This window comes from Cotesia typhae, unplaced genomic scaffold (genome assembly GCF_013202065.1).
Source record: "Cotesia typhae breed Kobodo isofemale line unplaced genomic scaffold, CoteBio_Ctyphae scaffold_91, whole genome shotgun sequence".
Lineage (NCBI taxonomy): Eukaryota > Metazoa > Arthropoda > Insecta > Hymenoptera > Braconidae > Cotesia > Cotesia typhae.
Genome location: NW_027423781.1, coordinates 1,242,959 through 1,250,017, shown reverse-complemented (window position 1 = coordinate 1,250,017; position 7,059 = coordinate 1,242,959). Strand labels below are relative to the sequence as shown.

Genomic DNA, 7,059 nt, shown 5'->3' with positions numbered 1-7,059 from the left:
AACAAAAGTACATAACAGATAAAGCAAAGCACAAACGAGGTGTAAGCATTAACTTGACGTTCGTCTCTAGTCTCTATTTCTACTTTTACGTTGCCAGTTTTTATACCAATGCTCGCTGTATATATTCATGGGCTTGTGTAAATATTTAGTTTGTTCACTTAAAAGAAAAGCATGTACTCCTTTTTACAGCAGCGCTAAACCATCTGACTCGTTGGTACGTTGGTTGAGATTAAACTTAACAATTTTTTTAGCTCACACAACATCCACGTCCCTTTTCCTATCTATTTTCTATCTCTTTTCTATTCTCGGTCTTGCCTTTGTACCCTCTACCTCTAACTCTGGTTGGTGCTGAGTGTACACATCGTTATCTTGACACTCGGAAACGCGGAAAGACGTGGCTAGTTAAATATATGCGGGGCCGTTCCTCTCTATCTTGCCAGCTTTATACTCGGTTAGTTTATAAACACCAATAGAGATGATGAAAAAGGAAAGAAACAAAAAACTTAGATTCTACCTGGCTGATTTTTTTTCTTTACTGATTATGATATGCAGCACGCAAGATCGTACCGTTTTTTCCCTTGACCCGGGTCGTAGAGGTCGTAAGTCTTGACTTTGAAATGTTATTGAAAATGAAACCAATTATCATTACCGAACGAGCTTGGTGTACAAAGGACGGCAAAAAAGTACAACAGTATTCAGTTTTAGCTGCACGCACGAACCAACGGATGTTCCCCAACGATCCCAAGGCGTATATATATTTGTCCCGTTAGTGGTGATGATGCAAGACTGCCACGCGGCACGAAGGTTCTTCCAAGCTACCGGTTTGCAAAAAATCTTATAAATTAAAATAAATCTCTAAGAATTATTGAATTACCTTATCAATAAACGTTGGAAGAATTCAAAAGATAAACCACTTAAATGTCACACGCGAAATAGTAAAATATATTACCGACACACACAATAGGTTGGCGGTAGCTCGCACAATATCTACCTGTTGACTGTCGAGTGAGTTTAAGTACTAAAGTTGCGGATCGGCCTGTAAAGGATATGCACCTGGCCGCGTGGTTCTTTCTCGAGCGACCGACCGACCGCGTCTGAGGTTTCTGCGGAGGCCGTGAGGCCTAAGGAGGACACAAACGGTACGCACGACTCACGATCGCCAGGAGAAAGAAGAACAAGTACGACACCATTGAAAACCTCTCTTTTTCATCGCTCGAATACATCTTCCCCCCTCCTACCTCCAGCTCATTTAAACTCTTTACCAGTTCTCCAACCATCCAACCATCCAACCATCCAACCGTCCAACCATCCACCTCCACTTACAATCTTACTATTCATTTTTTCCCGTACTGAGTTTCCCTTCTTCCATCCAGGTATCAGGTATGTTCAACATACTCGATCTTGGAGCTTTGAGTTAAACTCCTTCCTTCTTATTCCCATTCCCATTCCCATTCACCTCCCACTCCAGTCCTCTGGATTGCTAGATTGCTTCCAGCCCCGGGTTAATATTCCATAACGCTCCTGCACATATTTTAACAGCACCAACTTTTAGTTCCTTATTCGGATCCCCCCTTCTGCTTTTGAATCCATTCGGAATCACTTTTCCTGGGGAGAGAATTAAACGCTCGTCATTAATCGAACTAGGACCCAGCAGAGTTCTGCTTCTGTGAGTTTTTTCCTCCCCCTTTTTTTTTTTGGACTCCAGCCGTACTTTTAAATTAATTACCTCAGGGAATTTTTTTATCAACACTACCCAATTAAGAAGAACCGCTCGCCGGATTAAAGTTATTACCAAAGACACAAGACATAAACATACGAATTAAAAATGAATAATCCAAATAATAATAATAATAATAATAATAATAATAATAATAACAAACCTAGAGTTTTTAACGGTAAGAATAATTTCGATGTATAGTTATAGATCACACACAAAGTGAGATCTGTATTAAAAAAGTAGATGCTGATGATAATGATGATGATAATGATAATGATAATTATGTAGATGCTACAAAGAAGGAGAGATCTCGTGCAAGAATCTTTACCGGAAAGATACGCGGAGAATGACAGTCCGTCATTACGCAGGCGTGCAAGTTATTGCTGATGTTGGTGCTGGTGGTACGCATACAAAGATCGGATTCAAGGTAAAGCCAGAGCTTGAAACCCAAAGGAGTGGATGATCCGACGCGGATAAATAATAATTACGGGCGTGCATTCCTCTGGTGAGCACATTGCCACAGCTAGATATCTCGGTTGTCGCTGTGTTTATTAAGAATCCGACTATTTAACCAACACTCGAGGATAAAAGTAAGAGCAGGACGAACCAGGATGGACAGTTGTATGACCAGCATATCAACCAACGGGTATCTTTAATGTTGATGCTCCTATCATAAAAAGTGACGGATGAACGACGAAAGAAAATCCATTCTCTGATCTCTGTTCGCCGTTTGCCATTCAGTTGGACATTTTAAATGAGACAGAGCGTGTCGCGAATCTCTCTCAAGAGCCAACCAGCCCAGATCATCGATGATATCATCATTATTATCATTATTGAATTTATGTGTAACATTTAAAATAATCTCGCATGTATAATAAATAATCAGGCCGATATCTAGGCCGTAGAATGTTTAGAAATAGCAATTATTTACCTCATCTGGTATCGTTTATGGCATTCCTGAGAGCTTGCCAATGAGTCCAGTCAACTCCAGTCGAGTCGGGTTAGTTTACTGCTGAGCAGAACGTTTAATACTCTGATAAGAGAACTACACTGGGACGAGGGTTATCTCCCGTGATAAAAGAATATAAGCAACTTATTTGCGTGTGAACAACGTGCCCTCTACCATGGCTCTTAGTTATTTTTATCGAGCGAATTGTTGAGATACTCATTTTTAGAGATTTTAGTCTCGGGGATTAGCCACGAGCAGTAATCGCCTCTTGTTTGTCACTTGCTATATTCTCACGCAATTTTATCTTTTTATTGCCAAGTTTATTTAAATACAAACAGGTAATTATTGTAAGTGCCCTGGATTAATAAATTTATAGACAAAGTTATCAAAATGTCCTACTAAGTAACTGTTAATACCTTCCGTGTAAATTAATTTATCATTTTAAATGTTTAGTGATGAAAAAATTGACCTAATTCAAGATCACTAATCTTAAACTAAAGATATCATTCAGAAAAATATGATTCTTGTTCTTAATTTTTTTTATCAGTAAATATTTTTATAAATAATTGCTCAAAGTTTTTTACATTCCATGAATTTTTATAAAATACTCGAATGATTGGTTGCGTTTATATCGAGTGACGAGGCAAAAGTTTATATAGAAACACTCATAAATCGTTGAAAGGTTTTTGACCTCAAACGTTAGCCAAAACTCTCAAGGACGTCAGCTAATTCCGAAGATTCCTATGAATTTCTTCGAAATAACAAATTATAGGTTACAAAAAATTTTTATAGAGACATTTTATATTAAATCATTGAAAGTACTTAAGAATTATGAATTGAATATTTTTTTATTGTAAGCGTAACAGCTACTTTCAAATAAAAAGGTTCTAACGTTATCCAATTAACAAAAAAAAAAAAATATTAAGTCACTCTCCTAATATAAACATCAATAAACACCGGTTACAAAGTAGAGGTAAGCCCCGAATTTGTCAGCAGGTAATAATAACACGCTTACACCACTCAAAACCCTATTATGGTCCCTTGACAACAGGTACCTGTTTACATAGGATTCGATAGTAGCTTAGTATAGTACCGTAGAGCTCAGGTAGGTCGTCATTAATAAATACAAAAAAAGGACCGGCATTAGCTGGGAATTTATAAAATAGTATTGTAAATTCGCGTGGAATATCAACCATAAAAGATAGAGACGGAAAAGATCGAAAGAATAAGACAACCTTGGCATTGGCACCAGGTGCCTGGTTTTTAAGATCGCGTCACCGAGGCTGCTACCAATAACGGTTACTGCATTTTCCCATTCTGAATGGTCGGAGGTAAAAGCCTGGAATGGCCCTATCAGCGACACTAAATCCTAGAGACTGAGACTTGAGGAGTTAAAACCATGTGCGAGTTGTGGAGTTCCCAGTGGTAGAAGAATTTAAAGACTGAGGATTTACGACCGGCCGACATCTTAGATGCCATAGAGACCAGACCGAGGGCACTTGGACTGGCTGACCCCGTGTCGTTTAATCGCTAATTGAACAAATCGGCAGATATGCCATTAATCACCCTGTTAGCAGACCTGGTCATATACACTCGGAACTTTCTCAGATCTATCTCGGGTAAAAGTTGTTGTTGTTGTTGTTGTTGTTGTTGTTGTTGTTGTTGTTGTTGTTGTTGTTGTTGTTGTTGTTGTTGTTTTATTTAAAACAAAGATTGAGCTTATACTTTAATAGTTGGAGGATGGAACCAACAGCAACATCACCAAAGACCTTACACTCAGTGGGTACACGGTGGCTGTCGTGTTCACGCGGTAATCTCCATAATTAATTTCACTTCGACGATAAATGTTTGTTTATGGTGATATCGCTCCGCTTCCCAGCCCTGGTTTACAGTACATTACGGTATTTCGTGCCACGCGACTCAATAAGAAGCTTAAACAAAATTAACCGGCTTTGAGAGCTCACTTTAGTGCTTTTTATTTTGTAAATTTATGCTCATATATACAAAGAGGATCGAAGATGGAAGATGGAAGATGGAAAATGGAAATAAGAATAAGAAGAATTTCTGATGGAATTGTTGGAATTGTTGGAATATGAGGCTGGTGATAAATCTTGTGAAAATTGGGTAACTGGTAGCCGGTAGCTGGTTGCTGGATGAGAAACAATCTTTTGTTGGATCGAATCGAATTTATGTCCAGTTGTATTTTCGCACGATGACCGCGTGTTCTGCTGCTGGTAGTAGATGTGCTTATCGCTTCATATAACGGTCGCGGCTCTTTTGGTTCGGCGTTTGTTTTCTCGGTCAACCGAGTCGAGCACAAATACGAGACTCTAACTATCGGTAGTTATGTGCTTACGATACTCCAATGTTAATGTGTAAATGTGTAATATTATAAGAGGATCACGGATTACTGGAAGTAGAGACAGATAGTGCGTTCACGCACACAGAAACGTCTGAGAAAGAGCCAGAACCACTGACTCGATATTCAAGCGAATTCCGGTCATGCTGAATTATCACGTGCGACCTCAAATAACTATTTGAGGTCACGTCCTGTCACGTGTTCAGATACAATTTATATCCTTATTGTACGTGTGTGCAGGCCTTTTTGGTAAAGTAAACTTTTTCATTTTTATTTTTGGCTATCAAACCGATTTACGGTTTTTTATCGGTGTAATCATTTTTAATTTAATAACTGGCTTCTGTTAGTGACATTAAAATTAACCAGGTTTTCAATTATTTTGTTGTCGATTAAATATCGAGATCGTAATGATGCATAATAATGACAAAGAGAATCCATCCGTATCCACTGGCAGACAAAATACAACTCACCAGATGGCTCTCAGCTATAGTTTATATATTCCCCAGTTGGACCGTGGAATGCTTGTCGATTGATAACCAAATCAAAGCATTTTCACCATTGGCAAGCTGATATTGCGCCCAATAATACAACCCCAGTAACAGCAGGACGAATTCTGGAATTCGAACAATTTGAATTATTGGAAACAGAGCACCCTTTCCATCACATCAACAATATATCCACTATTCATAGTAGATATTACTCCCCTTTACATCTTTAGTCGAAGCATCAGCCTCTTCACACGGACTACCTCTACACACATACAAATACAACCTGTAATTATTTGACGGGCATCCTACCTGGTACATCATCACCATCACGATGTCACCGTTAAAGTGGACTACCACCGCAGATAGAGGCCAGAGGGATGCTGAATATATCTACGTATCTAATATGTATGTATGTATGTATGTATGTATGGATGTGAATGTGGATATAGTTAAGAGGGGCAAGCTTTCACGTTCCATATCGATCGGGCCCTCGGCGCATCCATAGTAATATAGTGTATCCCTTCAGCAGCTTCTGCGCGAAAGCTTACAACTCTGCGCGACACTGGTAAAATACCATCACACCGGCACTAACATGTATTGCTTGTGTCCCAGCGCTCCTTCTCAGAATTTCTCTTTAATCAGGAGCTTTGAATCATTCAATTGCTTGCAGAATCACTGAACACGTGAAAAGAAAAAGGAATAAGATAAATAATAAAAATAAAATTGAATTTCACCGAGTTTAAGCTACCAACTAAACTAGATAAAGCTAAATAAGTAAACAGTTGGAACGTATTTACAGTTGTTATCATATAAAATAATATTTACCCGAGTAATTCTGAAACAGCGACTCACAACCGTGTCTAATTACTTTACGACGCTTCAATTGCCATTGTCATTAGATTTAAATTTTAAAATCCTCTACTCTTTCTTCGTTTTCCATTAAACGGAATAAAACCAACCAACCAACCAACCTAACCAACTGGGAATATATATTTGTATGTATTAAGTCACTGTCGTAAAGTGATGGATTCATAAACTCACCCAAGTAATGTAGTAATTAAAGTTTCGCTGTTATGGGGGCGGCGGGTACTCCGTCCACAGTATCAACGCGAGATTGATGGTAAGCCTGGTTGGGTCGCTAGCTCTGGTGTGTTGCCTATTTTGCCTTACTCTATTTTACTTATAACATTAAAGTGCCCTAGGTTTCCCGCATCTATTGCTGTTACCAATACAATCTAACCGCACATCCTCTCTCTTTTAACGTGTGTGTATGTGTTTTATCTCGCCAAGCAACATCACCACACTAGATACTTTTTTTATTTTTTTTTTTTTTTTTAATTTAATGCACAGACATAAAACACGACAACAATTGTGTTGTGTTACTGAATCTTATCAAGGAGCGCAACAAAACCCCGTGGTAAAGCCTTTGGCTCTTATATTCGTGAGACCCAAAGTAAAGTTAGATCGCGATTAAAGATCTTGTCAAAGATCCACGCCTATCTCTAACCTTGTATCTATGCCCTTTTTTATTTGTTTATTTATATGG

The 7,059-nt window shown here is 38.5% G+C and overlaps 1 protein-coding gene across 6 annotated transcripts in view; it reads left to right on the top strand.

The window, feature by feature from the left end:
• Atg16 (Autophagy-related 16) overlaps window positions 1-7,059 on the top strand; it is a 162,484-nt gene that overhangs the window by 38,655 nt on the left and 116,770 nt on the right. The gene's annotated exons all lie outside the window — the stretch shown is intronic.